Source organism: Bubalus bubalis, chromosome 4 (assembly GCF_019923935.1).
Source record: "Bubalus bubalis isolate 160015118507 breed Murrah chromosome 4, NDDB_SH_1, whole genome shotgun sequence".
NCBI lineage: Eukaryota > Metazoa > Chordata > Mammalia > Artiodactyla > Bovidae > Bubalus > Bubalus bubalis.
The window spans coordinates 131,519,265-131,546,753 of NC_059160.1; the positions used below are offsets into that span (position 1 = coordinate 131,519,265).

The 27,489-nt window shown below is 40.4% G+C and overlaps 1 protein-coding gene across 2 annotated transcripts in view; it reads left to right on the forward strand.

Moving 5' to 3' along the window:
• The first annotated feature begins 19,857 nt into the window (after positions 1–19,857).
• The window catches only part of CHRM3 (cholinergic receptor muscarinic 3), a 570,675-nt gene continuing 563,043 nt past the window's right edge, over positions 19,858–27,489 (forward strand). For both annotated transcript variants that reach the window (XM_045165530.1, XM_025284552.3), the window contains exon 1: positions 19,858–19,980. The gene's annotated coding sequence lies outside the window, so the exon portion shown is untranslated. The remainder of the gene's footprint in view (positions 19,981–27,489) is intronic.

Genomic DNA, 27,489 nt, shown 5'->3' on the forward strand with positions numbered 1-27,489 from the left:
GTTAGCTGAGACCTCAGGTCAACCTGTAAAAAATTATTTATTTATTTATTTTTTGCTTCTTCTTTCAATTCCCTCAATGACGTTCCAAAGATCTCTCTTCCTTGTCTCTCTCCTTACACTCTCTATTTAAATTCTCTCCTCTACTCTACAAAAAATCATTTGCCCCCTAACTCATGAGTTCTACTTAGTTAGTCATTATGCATAATATCTTGCCATATTTGTCCCCACCTATTACAAATTGTTTACGTGTGTAAATCTTGGCTGAAAGTCACTTTTATAAGAGCTTTATGTCCAAAAGAAACACAACTTTTACATCGAGTGCACTGAAGAGTAATGAAAGTCTATGTGTTGAATTCCCCGAGTAAATACTAACAGAATTATTCAAAGAGCAAGATGTCATAAAATAATCCCAAATTTCACCTCAAACTCATGTCCATTGAGTTGGTGATGCCATCCAACCATCTCATCCTCTGTCATCCTCTTCTCCTCCTGTCTTCAATCTTTCCCTTTCAATAGTCATTGCTGCTGCTGCTGCTAAGTCGCTTCAATCGTGTCTGACTCTGTGCAACCCAGTGGACGGCAGCCCCCCAGGCTCCCCCGTCCCTTGGATTCTCCAGGCAAGAACACTGGAGTGGGTTGCCATTTCCTTCTCCAATGCATGAAAGTGAAAAGTGAAAGTGAAGTCGCTCAGTCGTATCCGACTCTTCACGACCCCATGGACTGCAGCCTACCAGGCTCCTCTGTCCATGGGATTTTCCAGGCAAGAGTACTGGGGTGGGGTGCCATTGCCTTCTCTGTTCAATAGTCATTAGGGAAACACAAATTAAAACCACTATAAAATATCACTATATAGCTTTTTGGCTAAAAGTAAAACAAAGGATCATATCAAGTGTTGGTGAGAATATGGAGGGACTGGAACTCTCATACATTGCTGGTAGCAACATAAAATGGTACAGTTTGGTAGTTTTTTTAAAAAATTAACATAAGCTTTGTATGATGAAACCATTCAACACCTTGGTATTAACCTCAGAGAAATGAAAGCATACATCCAGAGAAGATTTGTATAGAAATATTCATAGAATCTTTATATGTAATAGTCTAAACCCAATGTTCACTAACAGGTGAGTAGATAAACCAACTGTGATACTCAGCACTAAAAAAATAAATTAACCACTAATAATAATTACAATATGAACAAATCCCAAGAGAATATGCTGAATGAAAGAAGCCAATCCAAAAAGAAAGTATGCATTAGCTCATTCATATAAAGTTATAGAAAATAAAAACTAATCTATAGTGACAAAAAGCAAATTAGTAGTTGCCTGGGGGATGAAAAGGAGAGGTAGGAGTGACAGGTTACAAAGGGCCAGGAGAAAACTTTTGAGGGACTATGTGTATTCATTAAATTGGGGTTATGATGTTCCCTGTATGCATATAAACATTCCTGTGTTTTCCCTTTACTCTCACAATACAATCACACTCACAACACTCCTGACACCAGATAAGTGACTTTTCCACATGTTGAGCAGTTCTGCAGCACTAGCTGAGTGTACCACATTTCAGTGCAGTCCTGACATTATCCACTTGCAGATAGCATCAGATTCCACAGGTTAAGGGGTTTTCCAGGTGGTGCTAGTGGTAAAGAACCTGCCTGCCAATGCAAGAAATGTATGAGATGAGGGTTCGATTCCTGGGTCGGGAAGATTCCCCTGGAGGAGGGCATGGCAACCCACTCCAGTATTTTTGCCGGAAGAATCCCATGGACAGAGAAGCCTGGTGGGCTACAGTCTATGGGGTGGCAAAGAGTCAGATACAACTGAAGGTACTGAGCACACATGCCCATGGGTTAAGGACTTAGTCGAACATGACTGCTCCTACTTCAGATGCTAATCACAAGTCCCAGGTTGTCACATGTGCTTCTGATCAATGGGCTAAAAGTAGAGATGACCCTTCTTTTGGTTCAATAATTTGCTTAGATAGCTAAGGGAAACCCCGAGTTACATTTATTGGTTTATTGTAAAGAATATAATAAAGATATAAGATAAAAGATAACAGCCATATAAAGAGATGCATGGGGCAAGGGATGTGGGAAAGGGTATAGACCTTCCATTCCCACTCTGGGTGCCACTTTCCCAGCACTCTAGGTGTTCACCAATCCAGAAGCTCTCCAAACCTATAATATTGGGATTTTTATGGAGGTATTATCATGTAAGCATGATTGCTTACAAGTCCGCTTTTAGCCCCTCTCCTCTCTCTGGAGAATGGGAGGGAAGCCTACTAAAAGTTCCAAACTTCTAATCACAGTCTGGGTCTTTCTGGCAACCAACCCCTATCCAGAGGCCTACTGAGAGCTGCCTCATTAGAACAAAAGATACTCCTATCACCCAGGACACTCCAAGGATTTAAGAGTGCACTGTCAGGAAACATGGTCAAAAAACAAATTTTAGAATGAAAGATGCTTCCAGTGCTTTTATCACTTAGGAAGTTGCAAGTGTTTTGGAGTCTATGCCAGAAACTGGGGGATATATATATATATATATATATATATATATATATATATCTCCTATAGCTCATTACATATATCCTATTATCTCATTATATATATTATATATATATAATATCTATATCACTATATTATATATATACACACACATCAAAACTTACCCAGTTTTGCACTTTAATATGTACATTTTATTGTAAGTCAGTTATACCTCAATAAAGCTATTAACATTTTCATACACTTGCTTTCCTATTTACTTCTTAACCTATTAAAATTTGGTTTCTGTTCCTCTCACTTTAGAGCAACAACTTCACCAATATCTTCACTGGTATTTGAGTTGCTATCTATTTTATCTGAGCTTTCTAGTGCATTTGATAATTGTGGTAAGTCCCACTTCTTAGATTCCTTTACTCCACTGGCTTCTGTGACACTGATGTTTTCTAGTGGTCCTCATACATTTCTGAGAGTTCTCTTTCTTTTGTATGTATTCCTTTTTCCCTCCTAATTTCTAAACTGTGGTTGTGTCCCAGGATTTCACTGACATCTAATCTCAATCTAAATATTATTCCTGAATATTTTCCTGTCTCATAGATGCAGGCCACCTACATTGAGCTAGCATGAGACCCACAGTGATCTTCAGTGTATTATTTCCAAATGCTTGATAGACATCTCCACTTTATTTCCCATAGAATAGTGAACACAACAAATGAAACACTGAAATCACCATCAGCACTCTTAAAAAAAACTATTTATTTGGCTGTGTTGGGTCTTGGTTGCAGCATGCAGGATGTTTTTTAGTTGTGGCATGTGAACTCCTGGTTGCTGCATGTGGGATCTAGTTTCCTGGCCAGGGATCAAACCCAGGCCGCATGCATTGGGAGCATGGGGTCTTAGCCATTGAACCATCAGGGAAGTCTCACCATCAACACCCTTAAATAAAGTCATCCTCCAAAACTCACTGCCTGGATTTTAAATATCATAGCTCACCTATCACCAATCAATCACCCTTGCATTATCCTCTTAAATCACCGACTCATTATTTCTTCATATGTTGACTGCCATTTCACTCTTCAGTTGTGATGCTTTGTTAACCACAAGATGAAATGCAAACACCTTATAGGAGTAACCAAGACACAAAAATCTTCAAAAGTCTGGCCTTATCTGTCTTGTTAGCAAACACCTGCATTTACCTTCTGCCACAAACACTCTGCTCTGACAAAACCAAACAACTTTTAGATCTCCACACACACTGCTACATATTGCTAACATGTCATGATTCCCACTGCCCTTCCTGCCTGAAATGCTCTTTCTTATTCTATTTTTTTCTGGATAACTTGTCCTTGTCTGTTCAGATTTAGAAGAAGCTTTAACTACCTTAGGAAGCCTTGCTTTATCACTCATCAACTCAGTCACACCACACTTATTCCTGCTGCCTCCAGAGCCTTTTTCAATTCTCTCTAAATACCATGGTTTGATCTCAATCACTCCACTAATTACCAGAAATATTTAATGTCATTCTGTTCCAAATATACAATATGCCTCAGGTAATACAATAGTAACTTTACAAATAATTATTCCTCTCAACATTCCTTTAAATCAAATATCTCCATTTTAAGGTATAATTTAAGAAACTGAGATGTAAAGAGATTAAGTAACTTAACCAATTATTAATGGGAAGGTATGGGATTTGAACTCATCTCTGTAACTAAAGGAGTATCAGCTCTTAATCACCACTATGACCAATTTTGTTCTTCTCTTTCCCTCTCTCTTTTTCAGCAGAAATTGTGTTCACTTCAGAATCCCTAAGAACAAGACCCGGCACAGCTGACATCCAACAAATATTTATCCATTGAATAAAAGAATTTTGACATTTAAATAATTTTATTTCTACTGCATCAAAGTAAAACTGGAAAAATAATAACTTTTTGTAAGAACAATTCTGAAAATTCATCTGCTCTAATTTGTACAAATTTTTATACCAAGAAAATAAATGTCTGGTAAATTTTATTCTCCAATGACCCTATTCATTCCTCAGTCTTAAAAGTGGAACAAATATGGATCTGAATATCATATTATTTTTTAAAATCCCAAATAAAATACATTCAGTAACTGGCAAGAGCCCAATAATATAATGTCTGTGGTAAAACTCATTTTACATATATTAGAAGACTGAGCTGGTTATAGAATTTTGAATGCATACAGAAAAAAAAACTTGAGAAATGAAAAATTTGTTGAAATTTTGATAAAGGCTTAATATCTAAATGCCCTTAGAAATAATGATGTACCAAACTAAAGGAAGTTAAAGAAAAATCTTGAGTCAATATGAAGGAATGATGTAGGGTGAGTTCTCATGCCAAGAGTACTTGTGAATCCTGAAGTGGTATGCCTTAATGAGCTCAGAGAGTTCAGAGATAAGGCATTGATTCCGTGGGTTTGTGTACTTTGTATTATCTTCCGTTTGAAGGAAGTTTAATTTTAACATGCATTGAAAGCAGACAAATTATATGTAGCCATAGGAAATATAATAGATACATTTGTACAAAGCATAACCAGTCCTTTGTAGAAGGCACAAATACAGAGCTAAAAAATAGTCAGCTAATAGAAGTTTTTTCTTTTATTTCTTTTTAAGTCAGGTTCCCAGTATCAGTTCAAGTGCCACAACTTCTGAGAGTCCTCAAAGATTTTTTGCTTTTTCTCAGTTAATTTGCATTCTCATTTATTCATTTTGACTAATTTTTATAAGGTTTTGACTAAGTTCAGGGGTATGTAAATGAATAAAATTTATTTTCTACCTACAAGTTCCCTATAGTTAAGAAGATGAAAACAGCCTTTTCTACCTGATATTGCCATGTTCTTCACCTAAGTGTTAGATAAGGCTTGTTTAGGATGGTATAGAGATGTATATATAGCAATACAATCAGTTATACAGGTTAATTCACTTTATAAATAGGGTGATATGGGCAATGATGTAGATTGCAGCAGAATTATAAAAGGATGAGTACAGTGTTCTGTGTCAGAGACTGCCTTATGGCTAGAAGTAGGTGAAAGCAAAAGTCACTCGGGTATGTCCAACTTTTTGTGATCCCATGGACTATAGCCCACCAGGCTCCTGTGTCCATGGAATTCTCCAGGCAAGAATACTGGAGTGGGTAGCCATTCCCTTCTTCAGGGAATCTTCCCAACCCAGGGATCGAATCTAGCTTTCCTGCATTGCAGGCAGATTCTTTGACATCTGAGTCACCAGGGAGGCTAGAAATAGATAATACTTCTAAATATGGTATATATGAATCCTAAGAGAAAAGGACACATGTAGCAGAGATTGTTAGTGTTTTTATCTGATACTCATTTTCCCTTTCTTGTTTAAAAAATTACAATTACATTCTAAGCAAAGGTTCATGGTTCATAACCTCCTTTGCAAATGGAATTGCTAATGATAAATAAAGGGGCAGATACTGGATGGGTTTTCTTGACCTTAAAGTGGACTATCCCAGGCTAGAGATGATCCTTTTATCTTCCCTCCTCTTCATTTCCTCCTTTTTCTTGCTTTCAGCACAGACATCATTACGGGAACTCCAGCAACCACTGTGTAGACCATGAAAAGAACTTGATGAGAGCTCCAGATTTCTGATGAAGCAGAAAGCTAGAGAGATTATGCCTTCCCGAAGATTGTGATACTCTCATACTTCTAGTATTTGTTTTTTTAAGAGTAAGATAAGTAAGTCTCAATTCTTTCTAATGGTGAGGTTAATTTGAAGTTTTATTTTTATATGGATCAAATTTAATTCAAAAAGCAACTATAAAGAAATAGGATTAAAAATACTCAGCCAGTAAGTTCAGATGAGTCAAGACATTGATCTGAACACAGGAGGGCCTAAGATCCCACTACTATCCCTAGAAAGTATGAACACCACTTCTCCCCTATGTAATCATACTTTTCAGCCTCCCCTACAGAACCATAACTCTTCATTAAGGATAGCTTTGGACTTGTTGAATACATTACCTTGCAAATGTAGCTCTCCGTTATTGACATCTATAACTATCAAGCCAACTCTTCCAAGGAGAACAACTAAAAATTGCAGATATATTTTTCTTAATCAAAGGTATAAAACTGCTCTCAGTGCAACCTGGATTCAAAGACGAACATCTCAAAGAAGCAGAAAGCACATTTGGGTGAGCCTGGTGATTCACTACTTTTCCCTTAGAGACATTTGTGTCTATGAGCCAAGTGGCTGATTTTTGTTTGCAACTTCCGGGTTCCTGAGGTGAAATTGAAGCTGGCCCCCTTACACAGAGGGTAAGCAGAGACTGAAGAAAGAGGCAAACCACTCCAGATTGGCAGGTAGCAGATTTAATAAACAAGGGAACTTACATACAAGGCTTGTCTTGGGCAGCTACAAAATGAGATCTCTGCCAGAATATGAAAAGTTTACAGAGGCTTTAATGAGCTGGTTACATATCAATCCAGATGGTCTCAGCAACACCGTACTCTCTGAACATTGCATCCTTGAAACAGCTTTGGCTATGGGAATAGTGGATGGAAGGTGCTTTCCAAGGACAGGGGAGAAGGTAAGGAGACTGATGGCCAGATCCAGCTCACAGGTCAACCGGTGGTCAAGTCCTCTTGTTGACCTCCAATGACTGAATGGCCAAGCAGGAAGAAGGGACTAAAAGTTTAGGCATCAGAGCAAACTTTCAGCAACCTCTGTTTGATGGGAAAACCAAAATTGAAGTTCAGAGCTGTCCAAATATAAGGGTTCTGGTGACCATTCCAGGCATTCTGTTGGAGTCCCTTATAGGATGAAAGCCTAGATGTAAGAGCAGACTGAAAATTGTGCAACTCTCTCCAGGATTAAAACTGAATTTCAAACCAATCCATGCTAGATTCAATTAAGGTCATCTAAATCTTGCATTTTGATAAACTAAAGACTATCTAAATTAATGATGAGACATATCATATTCATAGATTGTGAGACTCAGTGTTACAAGGCTGTCAGTTCTGTCCCAAATTGATCTGTAGATTGAATGTGATCCCAGTCAACAATCCAGCAGGCTTTTAGTGGGAAGCAACCACTGCTTGTAAAAGTTTTACAGAAATGTGAAAAATTAAGAATAGCCAAGATTGTTTCAACAAAGAACAAAATTGAGCTACTAGAGATAGAGTGATGAGAAAAGCAATGAGGTCCCTGACACTACAGGGTCCTCAGTCCTACAGGAACATTAGAATATAAGCATTCCTTTTTTTTTTTTCCCCAAAAGAAAAGCATAGGATATAGGAGAAATCCAACCTAGTTTAGGGAGCCTACCTGGAAAAGGGTCTTTAATGTGAATGCTTGAGGGTGAAGAGTAGTTATCTAGGAGAATAGGAAAGGTAAGAACATTGTAAGAGAGGGAGACAATGGTGAGAGAGATGGCTTACAAAATGTAGGAGGAGAGATTGGGGGTTAGAATGAAGGTTGGAAAAGGATGACAATAGGTATGCAAGCAGACACTAAAACTCAGTTGGCCTTACAGGGTGTGGGAAATAATTTGTGCTAAAAGTCAATATTTTAAGGGATTCTCCTCAGCCAAGAAATACAGATATAGAATTTGCATTATTGAAAGACTTCAAACTATAATTCTATCTGCAGAGGGGAAGCTCAAATAGAAAAGTTGGGAGAGAAACTAGCAGTGTTTTCCTAGAAAAGTTCAGGAGAGAAATGCAGCTGTTTATCATGGTGGCGCTAGTGGTAAAGAACCTGCTTGCCAACACACAAGATGTAAGAGATGCAAGTTCAATCCTTGGGTTGGAAAGATTCCCTGGAGAAGGGTATGGTCACCCACTCTAGTATTCTTGCCTGGAGAATCCCATGGACAGAGGAGTCTGACGGGCTACAGTCCATAGGGTCACAAGGAGTCGGACACTTCTGAAATGACTTAGCACGCATACATGAATCGTGGTAGTGAAGAGTAAATGGAATCAAGACTAAGACACATGTATATGGTACTAATAAACTCCAATACATCATTGTTAAATGTTGGGAGAGAGAAGTATTGATTTATGGGCTTTGGAATATTAGGAAAGAAGGAAGGGAGAAAGGAAGGTAGGAGGAAAGAAGTGAGGGAGAAAAGGCAATTCAGAATCCAGAATATCTTTGAGGTATGCCAGCAAAAAGGAGGAGGAGGAGGAATGAAAATTCCAAAACACCAAGCCAAATGAAAGGTTTATAGACAGAGATTGAAACAGCAATATAAAATTTTGTTACCAGTCAAAATACAATCTTCATACTGTTTAGACAAGGTTATGGGTCATTCTAGCACAATCTACATGGTTAATATCTCTGGAAGCATCAGTCAGTAAATTTAATGATAAGTATTTAAGTCTTAATGATATGCATTAACAATTCAACAGATAATTAAGAATAATATATAGATATATTTTAAATCGGCTTTGTGATATTTTTACAAGGACATTCCATTTCTAAACTATGCAATTCTTATTTAGGAGGCTGTTGTAATTATTTTGTTCCTGGATACACACTTTTGAGAGTATGCAACACAAACTCTAAAGTTTGTAAGATGATGAGAAAGAAATTTATGTTAAAACCTACCATACATAATCCACAGTAAATGAGACACATGATAAAAAGTTAAATTTATATATTGTAAAAAATTATGAGAGGATTCATTTGATTTATAATAAAGAGTTTAAAGTTTTATTTCATTTTGTTTTACTTAAGAACAACTGTCTCCATCACCAGAATAATTTTATTTGTAGGCAGAAATCATCACTGTGTGAATTCGGAGGTGATGGAAAACTAAATATGAATCCAATTTCTACCACCTATTAATTTCTGTCACATTGAACGAGACATTCATGCCTATTCTAGTCTGTTTTCACCTCTACAAGATGAGTTTCATCAAGAGATAAAAAGAACAGAAATAAAAGTATTCAATGTATTAAAACATTACATAGACATGTTATACAAATATTACCATATTATTCCTAGCTATGACATTGCCTCAAGTCCCAAGCTAAGGGTCATTTTCTTGTTTTGCAATTGTTCTCAATCTTGATATTTCTTATGAACATTCTGGGTTTTGAATCTCAATAGATCTAAGTTTACAACATGTTTAGAGAATGAATTTGATGACAATTAGTGGTTTATTTCAGGTGTAAAGTGATGAGTCAAAGGAATATAGGACTGTTATGTAATAGGCTCGAGACATCTGTTACTAGGTGACATGAAACATTCAGAAGGAAAAAGGTCTGGAACTGGAGGAGAGGAGGGAAGATGAGTTCCACAGGGCAATGTTTAATTTGTCATCATTAAATCTGAGGTAGTGGCAATCTTGGCTGTGGATGGGATGGCTCAGTATAGAACGCAGAGCAACAGGAAGAGGGCCAAGGACTCGGAGGAACTAAGGGAGCACAGAGACTCAGGGAGAGAAATAAACCAGAGCTCCAGTTGAACCACATTCCAACAAACAGTACTGTCAGAAGAAACAGAGGGAAAAGCAAAACCAAGAGAAAAGCAAAGAGAAAAGGATACATGATTACCAGCATATTTCTCACCAGCTAGTCACAGACCCCTTTTCTCCCACAGTTCTTGGGTCACCTCCTTTTAGTGGTCAAGGTGTCCTAGAGCAGAGGTCATCTCCATTTTTCCAAATTCTGCTGGAGAAACCTGTCATTAGTGGCTCCTTACCAAAGACATTTATGACAAATAGGTAGAGGGTGACTAACTTGGAAGCAAATAAGTTTCAACTTAAGTCTCTCCTTGTATGAGCACTTTTCTAAGGCCTTGAGGCTATTTTAGTATTCATAAATGTGCGTTATTTTCTCCCAAAGAAAATACAGCCCCAAACCAGGGTCCATCCATGCACACAGGATAAATTCACACATCTTTCATTTGGAAAGAACTTTGAAGGTCATATGTGTCCTCCAAACTTACAGAAATCTCGCTGCCAACAGTACTTAGAAATCGTCATCTAAAGGAGGTGAACTGCTAACTGTGTTTGGATCTTGCTCTGTCACTTGTCCAGTTTCCCCATCTCTAAAAGGGCAATAATATGAATTTCCTGAAAAAGGAAGTTGTCAAAATAAATTAGACATTCATAGCAACTTACCTAGCACAAAGGTGAGGTTCAGGAGTGATTATTACTATTATTGCTCTGTATCAGAATATTTCCAGAGATTAAAATCTCACCACTTCTTTAGGACAGATGGATAATTTATCAAGGTTAACCTAGGTCTTCCGTATCATGGGCTGGAGCCCATATCCCCATAACTTCCTTTAGAACCACACAATCTGTTTACTTTTTCTTCAAAAGTTTAAAAGAACCATTCATGTACTCTAAGCCTTCTAAGAAGAGCAGTATTCTTTATTAATTGACATGTCTTAAAATCTATAAAGCATAGCCTAGTGTTTAGCATTTAGCAAAATTAAATGAACCCTTTAAAGTAAGTGAATAAGTAAGTGGAAAAAAAAGATGAAAGTGTTAGTTATGTCTGACTCTTTGCGACCCCATGGACTGTAGCCTGCCAGATTCCTCTGTCCATGAAATTCTCCAGACAATACTGGAGTGGGTTGCCATGCCCTTCTCCAGGAGATCTTCCTGACCCAGGGATCAAACCCAGGTCTCCAGTATTGCAGGCAGATTCTTTACTATCTGAGTCATCAGGAAAGACCAAGTGAATGAGTAAGGGAAAGCATAAAAAAAGAAAACAAATCTCCATCATTCTATCCTTGGTTTTCACTTCTTAAAATCTGATGGACTAACTCTGAAGAATCAAAACTATTCTGTCAGGACTTCCCTACTGGTCCAGTGGTTATGAGTCCATCTTGCAATGCAGGCAACTTGGGTTCAATCCCTGTTTGGACAACTAAGTTCCCACATGCTGCAGGGAAACCAAGCCCATGAGCTGCAACTAGAGTACATGTGCCCCAACTAAGACCTAACACAGTTATATATATATATATATATATATATATATATATATATAAATATGTATTTTAATTTAGGGGAAAAAAGTCTGTTCTGTACAAAACAGAATGCAAAGGAATTATTGTCTCAGATAATCAAATTACTATTTTTATTCTCTTGACTCAAAGAAAATTGTACAAGTTTTTATAAAATTTGGGTAAATACTAACGAGTGCACTTGTTGGATCATTTAGTGAGAGTATATTTTGTTTTGTAAGAAATTGCCAAAATATCTTCCAAAGTGGCTTATCATTTGCATTCTTTCCAGTAATGAATGAGAGTTCCTTTGCTCCACATCCTTGTCAGCATTTGGTGTTCCAGATTTGTGCCATATTAATAGGTCGATGGCACCTCACTCCAGTACTCTTGCCTGGCAAATCCCATGGACAGAGGAGCCTGGAAGGCTGCAGTCCATGGGGTCTCTAAAAGTCGGACACGACTGAGCTACTTCGCTTTCACTTTTCACTTTCATGCCTTGGAGCCTTGGAGAAGGAAATGGCAACCCACTCCAGTGTTCTTGCCTGGAGAATGCCAGGGACGGAGGAGCCTGGTGGTCTGCCATCTATGGGGTCACAAAGAGTCGGACATGACTGAAGCGACTTAGCAGCAGCAGCAGCAATAGGTATATATAGTGGTATCTCACCGTTGTTTTAATTTTCATTTTCATGTGGGAGAAGGCAATGGCAACCCACTCCATTACTCTTGCCTGGAAAATCCCATGGATGGAGGAGTCTGGTAGGCTACAGTCCATGGGGTCGCTAAGAGTAGGACACGACTGAGTGACTTCACTTTCACTTTTCACTTTCATGCACTGGAAAAGGAAATGGCAACCCACTCCAGTGTTCTTACCTGGAGAATCCCAGGGGCGGAGGAGCCTGGTGGGCTGCCATCTATGGGGTCGCATAGAGTTGGACACAACTGAAGCGAGTTAGCAGCAGCAGCAGCAGGTGTCTGTTAAGGTTTTTCACCCATTTTTAAATAGGATTGTTTGTTTCCTTATTGAGTTTTAAGAGTTCTTTGTATATTTTGCACAGCAGTGGCCACAGGACTGGAAAAGGAGAGTTTTCATTCCAACCCAAAGAAAGGCAATGCCAAAGAATGCTCAAACTACCGCACAATTGCACTCATCTCACACGCTCGTAAAGTAATGCTCAAAATTCTCCAAGCCAGGCTTCAGCAGTACGTGAATCATAAACTTCCAGATGTTCAAGCTACTTTTATAAAAGGCAGAGGAACCAGAAATCAAATTGCCAACATCCGCTGGAAGCAAGAGAGTTCCAGAAAAACATCTATTTCTGCTTTATTGACTATGCCAAAGCCTTTGACTGTGTGGATCACAATAAACTGTGGAAAATTCTGAAAGAGATGGGAATACCAGACCACCTGACTTGCCTCTTGAGAAACCTATATGCAGATCAAGAAGCAACAGTTAGAACTGGACATGGAACAACAGACTGCTTCCAAATAGGAAAAGGAGTACGTCAAGGCTGTATATTGTGACCCTGTTTATTTAACTTATATGCAGAGTACATCATGAGAAATTCTGGGCTGGAAGAAGCACAAGCTGGAATCAAGATTGCTGGGAGAAGTATCAATAACCTCAGATATGTAGATGACACCACCCTTATGGCAGAAAGTGAAGAGGAACTCAAAAGCCTCTTGATGAAAGTGAAAGAGGAGAGTGAAAAAGTTGGCTTAAAGCTCAACATTCAGAAAACGAAGATCATGGCATCTGGTCCCATCACTTCATGGGAAATAGATGGGGAAACAGTGGAAACAGTGTCAGACTTTATTTTTGGGGGCTCCAAAATCACTGCAGATGGTGACTGCAGCCATGAAATTAAAAGATGCTTACTCCTTGGAAGGAAAGTTATGACCAACCTAGATAGCATATTCAAAAGCAGAGACATTACTTTGCCAACAAATGTCTGTCTAGTCAAGGCTATGGTTTTTCCTGTGGTCATGTATGAATGTGATGGACTGTGAAGAAAGCTGAGTGCCGATGAATTGATGCTTTTGAATTGTGGTGTTGGAGAAGACTCTTCAGAGTCCCTTGGACTGCAAGGAGATCCAACCTGTCCATTCTGAAGGAGATCAGCCCTAGGTGTTCTTTGGAAGGAATGATGCTAAAGCTGAAACTCCAGTACTTTGGCCACCTCATGCGAAGAGTTGACTCATTGGAAAAGACTCTGATGCTGGGAGGGATTGGGGGCAGGAGGAGAAGGGGACGACAGAGGATGACATGGCTGGATGGCATCACTGACTCGATGGACGTGAGTCTGAGTGAACTCCGGGAGTTGGTGATGGACAGGGAGGCCTGGAGTGCTGCGATTCATGGGGTCGCAAATAGTCGGACACAACTGAACGACAGAACTGAATGTTTTTCATTAATGGTCCTTTTTATAGATGTGTCTTTTGAAAATATTTTCTCCTAGTCTGTGGCTTCTGTTCTCATTCTTTTGACATTGCTTTTCACAGAGTAGAAAATTTTAATTTTATCATAATTTTCAATGATTTCTGTCACAAATTGTGTCTTTGATGTTATACATAAAACTCATTGCCATATTCAAGGGCATTGAAGTTTTCTCCTATGTTATCTTCTTGGAGCTTTACAGTTTTGCATTTTACATTTAGATCTGTGACCCATTTTGAGTTAATTATTGTGAAGAATGTAAGGGTTTTGTCTAGATTCAAGTTTTTGCATGGTGGAAGTACAGCTGTTCCAGAACCATTTATTGAGAACACTATCTCCTTTCCATTGTACTGCCTTTGTTCTTTATCAAAAATTAATTAGCTGTATTTTTCAGGGCCTATCACTGGGCTTTGTATTCTGTGCCATTGATCTATTTTTCTATATTTTCACAGTTACCATACTGTATTGATTACACAGCTTTATAATAAGTCTTGAACTTGGGCAATGTCAGCCCTCAACTTTGCTCTTTTCCTTCAATACTGCATTGGCTATTCTGGGTCCACAGTTTCTTCCTATGAACTTTAGAATCTGTTTCAGTCATTTGCTTTTCCTTCTGACAATTCCACAGTTTCCTGATTACTGTAGCTTTGAAATCTGGTAGTAAACCTGAAAGTTCCTTTTTAAAATTCCTCAACACTGTTTTAGCTACTCTAGTTCCTATGCATTTACCTAAAAATTTTAAAATCAACCTTGTTAATTTATAGACAATGTAAGGATTTTGACTAGGATCACACTGGAACTACAGACTTGTTCGAACAGATTCAACATCTTACTGTTTAGTATTTGCATGGTAGAAGTTTTCCATCTTTTATTTTTGACCTTTCTATATTCTTTTGTTTAAAGTATGTTTCTTATAAACAACAAATGTTTTTTTTATCCATTCTGAAATTATTTGTCTTTTTAAAGGCCATTTATATTTGATATAATTAATAATACATTTGAGTTTTCTATCTTGCTCTTGTTTTCTATTTACCTCATCTGTTCTTTGTTCATTCATTCTTCCTTTCCTGCCTTTCTCACATCAATCAACTATGGTTGACAATTCAATTTTACCTTCTCTATTACCTTATTTTTTATACCTATAGTATCATTCTTCCACTGGTTACACTAAAAGAGAATCACCCTTAATACTCTATACCTTAAATCACTACCAAATGCAAAAACAGTATTTTAATCTTTCCATATAATGGTTATTGCTATTATATGTTTGACTTCAATATACATTTTAAACCCCACAGATAGTCTTATTATTTATACTTTAAACAGTCTTTCGATCTTGTCATACATTTACCTTTTCTGGAGCTGTTTATTTTTGCTTATACTGCTGTGATTTATTCCAGAATCACTTTCCTTTACCTTGAAGAATATCCTTGTAGTTTATGGCCAGCTTGCAGTGAATTCTCTTAGCTTTTGTCTGAGTGTATCGTTTCCTACCTTCAATTTTAACTTTTTTTCCAGTGGATCTAGAATTATAGCTTGATGGATTTTTTGTTCCTTTCAGTACCTTAAAGTGTCTTTCTATTACCTTTTGGCTTCCATGATTTTCTGCTGAAGTCAGTGTTCATTCATATTTTTCCTCCAAAGGTGACATTTTTTTTCTTCTGGCTGGTATAAATATTTTCTTTTTATCTTTGGTTTTCAGCAACTTCAATCTTACTGACCTAGTTGAGGTTTTCTTTGCTTTGGGTTCACTGAACTTCTTGAATTTCTGGGTTGACATCTTTCATCAAATATGGAAAGTTCTCATGCATCATTTCTTTGAATATTGCTTCTGGCCCTCCTTCCTCTTTCCTGCTAGTCTCTGTGGACTTATGTTTGACATCATCAGCCCTATCTTCTTTTGTGTCCAAGTGCCTAGTTACTTCCTGATTTAGCAGTCCAAAGAGTTCATTTAATTCTTAATTGAATTCTTTTTCACAGAATGCAATAATCTACTGAAATTCTCAGAACTCATTTACTGCATTTCCAGGGTAGTATATTTAATATATTATTTATGGTTATTTAAAAGTCCTTGACTATTAATTCCAGATCATTTTTTGGTCTCTGTCTATATTAAATGTATTATTGTTAATTGTCATCAAATAGTCTTTTCTGCTTTGCATGTCTGGTAAATTTTTATTGCATACCACCTTTTTGTAAGAGTTCTAGCTTTGGTGCTCTTCCTCAAATGAATTCTGAGCTTTGCTCTAGCAGATAACCTGTTTGTGGATCATCTTAATCCTGCAAGTGCCTAGTTTTAATTTTATTAGGGCGAATTTATTTTGGTTTTATTCATTTTCCTAGGGCATTATTTGTATGGCTCCCCTGGTGGTTCAGACAGTAAAGAATCTGCAGGCAATCCGGGAGACCCAGGTTCGATCCCTGGGTTGAGTAGATCCCCTGGAGAAGGAAATGGCAACCCACTCCACTATTCTTGCCTGGAGAATCCCACGAACAGAGGAGCCTGGCGGGCTACAGTTCATGGGATCGCAAAGAGTCAGAGATGACTGGGTGACTAACACACACACACACACATACATACATACACACACACACACACACACACACACACACCACATGACATTATTTGCGCACTTAGTAACCTTCAGGAGGGTCTCAATCAGATGTCTAAGTTGTTTACCAAAGTCCATTCTGGCTGAGTCCCAACTTAAATCTCTCTCCAGAATTGTGATTTACATGCTCTCAAATTTCCACTTCTCAGCCACTATACTGTATCAGGGCTCCAGAATCTTGCCCCTGGGACTATGCAGCATGGGCATTCAGCTAAGGAAGTCTCGGGAATTTCCACAGAGACTTGTGGGGTTTTCTCTCCGTGGCCCTCTCTCTGCCATATGATTTCCCTGGTGCCCTTAAGTTACCTTTGCAGCTCCAAGCTCTTGAGCTGGTGAAACTCCCTGCTTTGTCTCAGCCTCTCAGTACTTCTACTGGAAAAAAAATGGCCCCAAGGGAAATATCTGTGTGCATGGGCTCCTCCCTTGCCTTCTCTGACTCAAACATTGTAGCCACCCCGACTTTGGCTTCTGTTAATAACTGAAAATGTAGTGTTATATATTTTGTCCAGGTTTTGTAGTTATTTCATGGTAGAAGTGTTTAAGTGTGCTATTAACTATCTATCTTACTCATATCCAAAGTCTTGTCTAATAATTGCATGAATGAATAAATCTTAGGCTCACCCTGTTCTTTTTAAAAACAAACCTAAAATGCAGGATTTCAAAATATGTTTTAGTTTATCTCCTTTGTATTAGATCAACATCCAAAGTAAAGTACTCTTTGGGTTCTGATTTTGGCATCCTACAAGTTAGCACTGCCCCTCATAATTGTACTATTCTTAAATCTAACAAGTATCCCTTTTATATTTTTCTCTTAAATATAACTTGATAAATCTGCTGAACAGTAGGGCAGTAAGCTCAGAATCAAACATCTTACTCTGATCTAGCGAGAATCTACTTACTAGGATATTTGTGCCAATTCTGTCCCAACTGTTAGTTTTTAGTTTGTTCAATATTAATGTAAGTTTACATTAATGTAACTTACATTCATGTAAGTTTACCTTGTTCATAAAGATAATGGGAAGGTTGGCTGAAATTAGAAAATGCCCTATATATGAATATAAGGGCTATTTACAAAGTGAAACAAAGTTAACCTGGTAAGATAGTTTTACTACATGGTAATTTTTTCCTATTCTTTTCTGACTACTGCCAAAAAATTCATTATAGGATCTTCTCTGGAATATTGCCAGGAATCCATCTCAAACTTTATCATTTTATAGGTAACAGAATCTACTTTACAAAAATAGAACATTTCTATATGCCCATTTTTCTGGCCCTTTATCTGTCATTTATGGATTTACCAAATATTATCAAATAATTCCTGTTCCTACAGGCAAATAACAATTTTATGTGATGGAAAAGATACAGTAAATTTTAATTCATAATCCTCTTACTAACTATGTAATGGGCAATTTACTTTAACCTTTAAACTCTGTCCTTTATTACATGGAGATAAAATGTTTGAAAATTTGCTTTGAAGATTAGGGAAATATATGAAGGCAACTATTATATTTCCATCTGAGTTATCCAAACAAAATTGCATCTATATTAATACCATTGCCGCTGTAGTATTCTGCATATAATTCATCTGAGCTTGGATACTTGAACTAATTTAAATAGCCTCATATTTTCTCACTATCTTTTCTCCTATTATGATCTTAATTGTCTCCATCAATGTTTAGTCCTTCCTCTCCTAAAGACGGCTCTGCCTAGAAGGGAGTACATAGCCTCAGAAAGGTATGTGTATATTTCTCTCTTTTCTTATTATTACTTATTTTCAAGAGACTTACCTTTTCCTGTTTATTGTCTTGCTCCAGACAGAATTAACAAAATCATTTTGCCTCTTTTAACATTGTTAATAAAACTTTAATTTCATGCTGTGCTCTTTTTTTCTTATTTTTTTCCAGTTACCGCTACTGATGGTCTTTGCCCTTTCTCGCGGGATTCCCCCATAATTTTTCCTTACCTACTCTAAAACACCCTTAGTCTTCTGTGGTGCAGCCTCACTGACATCTTTGCCACTTTGAGATCTCTCCACTTGTTCATATTTAGTAGCTGAAAGTAGTGGAGTAAGAAACTCATTTTTCCCTCTCTTCCTCCTTTCATTTCCCCCCTTTCTGTACTTCACTCCCCTTCTTTCTTCTTAGCTTCTCATTCCTCTTGTTATGAAATTTAAAAGCCTGTTTAGCAAGATCCTAGTGTTTTTCTTACGTTAAAAAAGCGGTGTCTGTGTGCGCGCGCACCTGTGTCCTTTTCACACACGTTTGTCTCATTTACTCCCAAGGCGTAAACTTCGAGAGATGGAAAAGCCAGGAAGTCCTCTATTAGTACATTCCTCTGTATGAACAAACGCTCATCACATGTGAAAAAATAAATGCATCAGGCTGCTCTCTAGAGGAAGGTTTTCAACCGAGTCGTATATTGTAATGGAGCTGAGGTTCTTTCATCAATAAGTTGTGCTCAAGAAATCTACTTCCTTCCAATCCTTCAAAGCAGTTCAAGCAAACCAATTTAGAAGAGAACACGACGAAACCAACTGACCGACTAAAATCTGTTCCTGAAGCACCGGAGGGGGGCACAATTAGGAGACAGTGTGTGGCCGCACTGGGTGGGTGAGTCTCCCATCTCCTGGGAGCCCACCTGGGAGAACGCTGGGCTCCTCCACAGCTGGGCGCTCTCGCCACCAACCCCACCCCCCTCTCCGCCCCACGCCAGGCGCAGCCAGCGGAGCGGAGCGAGCACGCGGGAGTCGAGCGCCACGCCAGCGGGGCAATTGGGCATGCTCAGAAGGCTGGCAGGTTTGGGTCTCACCCAGGCGGCTTGTGCATTACACCAGCTCGCAGCCCGGGGAGGAGGAGGAGGAGGACCGGGGTGGGGGAGGAAGGGAAGGAGGAGCGGCCAGCAGTAGCCACGACCGCCACCACCAGGCAGAGGAAGAGTTAGTGAGGAGGGAAGACCTCCCACTTGAAGCGCCTGGCGTCTGCTTGTGGAAAAAGAGACTACGAGATAAAGGAGGGGACGGGAAGAAGAAGAAGGCGGCAGGGAAAGAAGTGAAGGGGGAGATAGAGGGAGAAAGGACGTGAACTGAAAGGGCTAGAGCGCGCAGGGAGCCCCAGGCGCGGGGGCGGCAGTGCGGAGCCGGGAGCGCTGCCGCTTGGGCAGGTGCCGCGGCCGCTGCCCGGAGGCGGCATGTGACGCGCGGCCGCAGCTGCCCGCGGGCAGAGCGCTCTCGGACCCCGGAGCGCACATCGCGGGGCAAGTCGGTGCCATCCCGAATCCCCACGCTCCTCGTCAGTTCGCCTGGGCGGCGAGGGCGCTTCTGGAAAGACGAGTGATGAACCGAAGGGTGGCTCCGGGCTTGGGCGCTCAGTCCTAGGACACCCTTCCTGAACGCTGAGCGGGAGGCGACCAGCGCACCGTGGACCGGGCCCCTCCCGCGCATCGGGGGATCGCAGACGACTGGCGCGGGACGGCCACCTGGAGCGCAGCGGCCAGGTAAGGACGGCCTCCGCCAGCGCGGCGCTGGGCAAAGCGGGTGGCGGTAGCGGCTGACCGGGTTTCATGCCTTATCGCGTTGCAAAACGAGGAAAAAGTTTTCTGCGCGGGTAGGAAATGTCCTTTCTTTGGGGAGTTTAAAGAGGGTACTGGGGAGGGAGGAGACAGTTGGTCTTTCGATTTGGGGGGGAGAGCTTGAACCTGGGGAGCGCGGAATCTGGTGCGGAGTTGGAGTTCTAGGACCGGAGGTGGGGAACGCCGGGGTGACACCATGTGCGGGGAGAGCGACTGGAATAATAGGAGTGGTGGCCGGGGAAGAACCTGGGATGTCCGCCCCCACCCCGGCTCTCCTTCGCTTGGATTCTCTGTCCCCCGAATGCGGAATCCGAGGCACGGTGTGTCCGGACAAGAGGAGCTTCTTGGCTTCGGTGTGTGTGTGTGTGTGTGTGTGTGTGTGCGCGCGCGCGCGCGCGTTTGTTGTGTGTGTCGGTCCCTCTATTTGATTTCCTAACGCTTTTAAGAAGGCTAAAGCAGACACCTGCCACCCTCGCAGTGGGGCCGCTAGTTGGGATTGCATTTCGCTGAGGGCGAAGAGGCAGATGTGGCACTTAGTTTAACACCTGGGCGAAGGTGCAGAGCCCGGGTGCGAGTCTTTACAGATCCAGGGAGAGCCTGCGCTCGCGGAGCGCGGGCCGCTGAATTGCACAGATCTCCTCTCTGGAACCCTCCCCCAGGGCAGCCTCCTTACAGCTGGGTTAATTTCTTGTGTGATTTTTAAGCTGTGGGGGCTGGAGGGGGGTTGATTTCGAGCAGCAGAATTCAGTTGTCCACTTCGCGCTTGTGCATGTTGGAATTGTGATCCTATTCGGCGTGTGTGCGACTCTCCTGGCACGCGGATTCGAAGTGGTAGATGAAGCAGAGGTTTGGGAATTGCATCCATATGGACAGATTTCAAAACGCAAACATTCGTTTGTCTGTAAGTGCTATTTGAACCTGTCCGATGGCTATAAGGATATGCTTTCTTCCCGGTGTCCGTGTTTGCAGTGTAAAACGATGGCTCTCCTTAGGAGGTAAATGTATTTATCTAATCGTTTATGTTAAGGACACCGATTATTTCACTGTATGCTTTGCACAGACCTTTCTTTTCTCTCTCGGCCTCAGAATGCCAGCAAGCCAGCAATCCTCCATGTGGGGTCTTTCGGGGTCACGATTTGAAAAATAATCTGTGTGAAAAGTATGTCTTTGGGTTATGTAGTCCCAGATGATCTTATGTGGTGAGCTCATTATATTGCATGAAGCATCCATCACTATTTTTTGTGTTTAAAACAATGCCTCTGTATTTACTTATGAGGCCATGTATGAAAACATACACTCAGAATGAGGAGAGCTGACCCTGGAACAAATCCATAAATATAGACAGGTTTGTGGTAGCAGCTTATTAATTAAAACAAAAGAAAACCCTGAGGTCTTTTTGTTCCAAATGTGGTGGGATAGACATGGCGTTGGGTGCACCCTCTGGTTATGGGAGCTGGTATTGCGGAGTATACATAGAACATGCCTGCCTCTCCAGCCTGCATTCAACATGCCACAGCAATGTGGTCTTGATCATATGTTCCTAGCACTGGATAGCCTATCTTTTGATTTTGTTTGCAATGGTTTGTCGCAATTAGCTTAATATGTAATTAGCTGTTGTTGAGCTAGAAAGCACAATAATTCTGAAATGTGTATCCATATGGAAATATAACTTGAGTTTAAATTACTAATTTAAAATTAATTAATTACAGGTCTGATTTAGACTGTTTCTGTAGGCTTGGGAGGGTGCTATAAGATTGAATTTAATCTGAAAATAGTAGTATTGAAGTACTTATTTTTAAATAGAAACCAATATTTATTTCAAGATACTTGACATTTTAAAAAGAATACTGGAGAAAAAGTAGATTTTGAAAAGGATTTTTGATAATGTGTACTTTCACATGGAAAATTATGAGAAAAGTGTAACTTGGGAAAAAGGAAAGTATGTTTATGGAATTGGTTAAGATTTAAAGAATGATTGAGAGTGTTACAATAATGAGTAGTTCTGCATTAAACCTATATTTAAACTTACTTAGGAAACTTTTTTTAAGTTTAGGGAAATGAGTGTATATGCATTATTTTTCTTCCTGGGACAAAAGGTAAATGTATAACTTCAAAAATTTTATTTCTGAAGAGTATTTAGGCACACTGTAAAGTTCTTTAGGGTGTACTCTTTCATTTATCTTCCTTATAAAGACAAATGATTTATTTCCTTAAAAAAGAAATTTTGTTCATTATTTTAGGCTACAGTGTGTGAAAACATGAACTTCTTTGCATGATATTTTAGCTTTCAATTACAGACAACCTGTTGAACATGAGCCCAAAAAAAAAAAAAAAAAATTCACAGAACTAGAACTTCTTGAATCCATACCAGGAAACTGATTAAACAGAAAATTAAACCATCTATTTAAAGCCAAGTTGCCTTATGTATTTGAACTTAAGAAAGTAATAGTTTTGTTCAAGTTTTTACCTAGTATTTCCTCTATTATCCCCCAAGCCAACATAGTGTTCTTGCCTAATAAAGTTGTTAACATTGGCAAAATTAGTTGCTTACCCCTAAATGGCCTGGATGTTGTCAGTGTAACTATTAAGAAACTGGATCTTGTTTGCAGTGCAGGGAAGTTTATGTAGAGAACAGCTGTGCTGTGGTGGCATTCAGATAGGAAATGAATGAACTGTGACTCTCACAAAGCATACACCTCTGATCAGGATGCAGAGTGATGTGCCTGTCCTTCACTTATGAGACCTAATTTGATATCATAATGTATTGTGACTAACAGCATTATCCTCCCATTGTGGTTCTGAAGTATCAATGAGTGACTGGAAATATTTTACACAATAAGTTGGTGAATTTAAAACATATCTGTCTTACCGAAGAATATCAAAAAGGCAAATGTGGCTTCAATTAAAAAAAAAATCAAATCCCTCCACAGCTTTAAAAAATTAATCAGGATAATCAAACGTGTCTCATGCTTAGTCCTCAAATGCAGTGCTTTTTAGGTGTGATGGTCGTGAAATGTTCCAAAAAATTTTTCATCTGTCAGTCTCATTTAGTCCAGTGGAATCCCTATCCTGGTTATTAGCCTTAACAGCACTTTGGGTTACAATTTCACCCTGAATGGAAAGCTTTAACTTTAGAGGGAAAATGTGAAGAGATCATTGAAGGAATTTTACAGGAGGCAAAGCTAGTCAAATTAGAAATTAATTTGTTTCTTGAATCGGACTGTCTGTATCTTCTCCATTAAGGAAGTGTTCCTTGTTCCTGTCAAAATCCAAGTAGCCTCTTTGAATCCTAAATCAGTCATCACTTCTTCCTCCATGGGCCCTTCACAGAAAGGTTGTACAGGTGCAAAAGGGACTCTTTTCCATGGTCAACTTAGCATCCGGAGGACCCTGAAAGTTACATATCCTGGGCAGTACAGATCTGCATTTGCACTGTCCTCAAACAAAGAAAGAAAGACAGTTTTGTTGCGGTGAAGCTATTGCAAATGTTGAATCACAGTGGGCCTTACAGGAAAAGCATGTTCCTTCTCCAGAGCATGTCTTTCCCGGTGCACAGGTGGAGGTGGTCAGGTAGTGGTTGTGGAGTGGCTTTGTGGTTGGAAGGCATGATGCCCGTGCACGTGCTTTCTGATCAGTCTCTAAAGCACTATGAAACGCAGTGCATGTTTTGGATGCATACCTTCCTTAATATTCCTTGGCCTGGAGCCTGGAGAACCAGTGTGTAGGTGTCCCCCTGGCTCAGTAGTTGGCTGCTGTGTGTTCCTTTTTGTCCAGAAGTTTGGGCAGCTTGCAGACTCCCCTGCTCTGGCAGGCTCTCCCCTTCAGGCTGGCTGTTTTTATTCTCCCACCTGTTGGAACTTCCTGCTCACAGGCTCCTGAAGTCCAAGTTCTCTGGCTGGCGTGCACCTTCTCAGACTTCCTCTGCGGCTTGCCACATGGACACAGGACCCGGGATCTACTGGCAATGACAGCAAACAGGCAGGAGGAATATTTGAGCCACTGCTCTCTTCTTACCAGTTGTGCCAGCTCATCCTGAAGCCATCCAGAACGAACATTTTGAGGAGAAACAATGGTGGAAGAAACCCATTTCCATGGTAGCTGGCAGACACACTATGGGCTTTGAGCTCTTGTCTTCCCCAGCCCTGCTCTGGTGAGACTTGGGGTCTGGCCTTCCGGATTCATCAACCAGTGCAACCCACAGAAGAGGGAAGTCTGAGATGGGTTTAGCTGCCGTGACCCTAGTGAACTCTACTGATTCCCATGCCTAGCTAGCTTCAATTTGTGCATCTCTTATTGTATTTGCCATTTCGCAGGACTGAACTTCTCCCCTGTATTCAGTTTGCCTTTGTAGGACTGAAGTCATTTTGGAAAGATTAGCATGACCTTGACAATTAATCTCCCTCTTTCCAAGACCTTCTGCCCAGAAGCAGCAGTCCAGTCCTTCTCTTGCCAGTCCCTGCCGCACCCCTAAAGTGGACAGACCCCTGGGCCTGAGGCACGGCCCACCTTGTGACTCTGTATCATTTCTGCCTGGAGACTTGTGCTGCCAAGTTCCACTTGACAGATCTCCTTGTGTGTCATTGTTGGCAGGATCAAAATCTCTGTTCTCCATACTCCTCCTGGCCACTGTAATTTGAGTTGTTGACTCTCACTACAGAATTAATCCTTCATTAGGTCATTTGTTCTAGCCTAGCCCGTGCTTACTTCCTGTCCCCAGTGTTCCCTTGAAATCCAGCACACCAGCTGAGCCATGACATATCCTACCTTCAGTCACCTCTATTGCAGGAAGTGGAGTTTGTCTAGACATCCTGGGTTGAGCAGGATATCCTCCAGTAACTACTGTTCAGGTCAAGTTCAGGTGAGGTTAAACCAGAGTAAAATATCACCAGCCGGTTTCAGAGAGGAGGGGGCTGCCAGATGTCTCTTGCGAAGACTGCGCATTTATGATTATGCGGTGCTTTGATGTTCTCCTAAGGAAGCCTTCTCATTGATCATAGGTAACTATGGCCATGGCATTAGATTCACTCAAAAATATCCTGTCAGTAAGCTCTGGGAAAAGGGATCTGCTGACAACCTTTGTCAGTATTTTTGTATGTATTACTCCAGAGCAGGTTACCTCATTAGAATTGGTTCTGGGACCCAGTCTGGAGAGAAACCTAGTTCCTGCTTAAATAGGTACCATGTTTTGCCCACTGCTGTTTGACGTTTCATCCAGCAACCTCTCACCTTCAATGTACCCCAATCTAGTGGTGTTGTGTAGACTCCAAGAATCCATATAAATTTCAAGTGTCACTACGTTCTGTGTATCTATATATCTATCTTTATTTATCTCTATATTTCTAAATATCTCTATATGTCTACATCTCTGTACCTATGTACAGTCCTTTTAGAGGATTATTGAGCCCAGTAGTTTTTGGTGATTTTCAGCTTTTTTTGAGCTCAGCTGTCATGTGCAAAAGCACAACTGTCATGCAGAGATCCCTCAAATCAGTTGCACCAGAAAGAAATTCTCATACATGCTGCATGCTTAGTCACTCAGTCATGTCCGACTCCTTGCCATCCTATCCACTGTAGCCCACCAGGCTTCTCTGTCCATGCAATTCTCCAGGCAAGAACACTGGAGTAGGTTGCCATTTCCTCCTCCAGGGAATCTTCCCGACCCAGGGATTGAACCCGTGTCTCCTGCGTCTCCTTCGTTGGCAGGCAGACTCTTTACCTCTGAAGCCACTAGGGAAGTCCCTCTTATACATGATATGGAAGCAAAGAGACTTCTGTGTTCCTTGCCTGTGATTTCTCACATGCATGGTAATACCTGCCACGTGTCTTACCTGGTGGGAAGGGAGCCCTGCAGGGAAACTGGCATTGCCACAAGGTTCCTTTACCTGGTGTCCTCCCATCTTCCGTCTTAACCCCCAAACCCTCCTCGTCACACAGGAAGCAACCAGCCTTTTTCAGCTTTCCTTGGGTGTGGCTATTATTCTGCTTTCCCTGGGATAAATTATTTTCAATCCCTCAGTTCATTTAATAATAAGAAACTAAAAACTTATCTGAGCAACTGGAGGTCACGTATCTTTGCTCTGAATTCTGGTTTTCTCAGTATTTTTAACATTAAAGTTGACAGTCAACGGTAACCCAAGTAGTATTTATGATTCTCTCTGAGAAAGTTAAGTTCATGAGAGTGTTTAACAAGTACATTTCAATAGTTACTTGCTTGAATAGAATGAGTGTGTCTCTGTGCCTGTCTCTAATCAGGCATCTGTCTACCTACATAGCTACCATCTCTTCTTTTCATTTACACACAGAGGTGCATATTCCTGTGGTAAGTTCCCTGTTGCTGTTCTCTAACATATTGGGTATGGTAGACATAGTTTTTCTGGAAGCTCAGGAGGGTGAGTCAGGGACTCCGCCTTCTAGGAGCAGGTGATTACTATGAGGTGAGAGCAGCTCAAGAAATCTCAGAGCTGGAAGGTGATGTTCGATATTGTATTCATTCCCTAGGGCTTGAAACAACACAAATGCACTGTCTCATAATTCTAGAGACCAGAAGTCTGAAATCAAGGTTTTGGCAAACACACTCCCTCTAAAGTCCCCAGGGGAGAACCTGTACATGCTTTCTGCAGCTCCAGGTATCTGTCTGCATTCCCTGACTTGTGACTGCCTCTAGTCTCTGCCCTGGAGTCAGATTGTCTCCTCTCTTTCAGCCTATGTGTCTCCTCCCCTGTGCATCCATCTTATAAGGATACATGTGATTGCATTCAGGGCTCACTCAGAAAATCCAAGACAAGCTCCTCCTTTCAAGAGCCGTAGCTTTACCACACCTTTACCATATTAGGCCATATTCACAGATTTGGGGGATTAAGATGTGGGCAGACATATCTTTTGGGAGACTGTCATTTGGCTCACAACAGAAGTCATCAGTGAAGAGCATTCTACTTTATGACTCCCCATTGGTGATCATCCAACTGTGTAGTTTGTACAATTTGAGAAATTAACACTCATAATGCACTTCATTCCATTTTCGGAGAGCAGGGAGAGGCAGAACCTCCTTTTAACTGAGCCAGAAATCCAATTCCTCCTCACTGTGCTTGTTGGCCTTCCTAATCATTCTGAGAGTTACAATGAGAATACCTCTGATCTTTCTTCCATAAGAAAATCTTTAAAGTTCAACGGCTTAAAGTTAAGTCAACCTAGTCCTTTGCACCCCTTCTAAATTTTCATGTTCATCCCTAACCTTTTCATTTATACTCGATGAGTAGCATCCACATGTCTTTAATTTTTACCAATTTCTGACTGTTTGTTCTGTGACTTCCATCTTCACCAGATTCACAGAAATGACTTAGCCAAAAATGACCTGTCCCCTGTTAGTCACAAAACAAGAGGCCCTTTTCCTGGCATCCCCTTTAATGTCTTAGCAACACCTTCAACCTCCCTTAA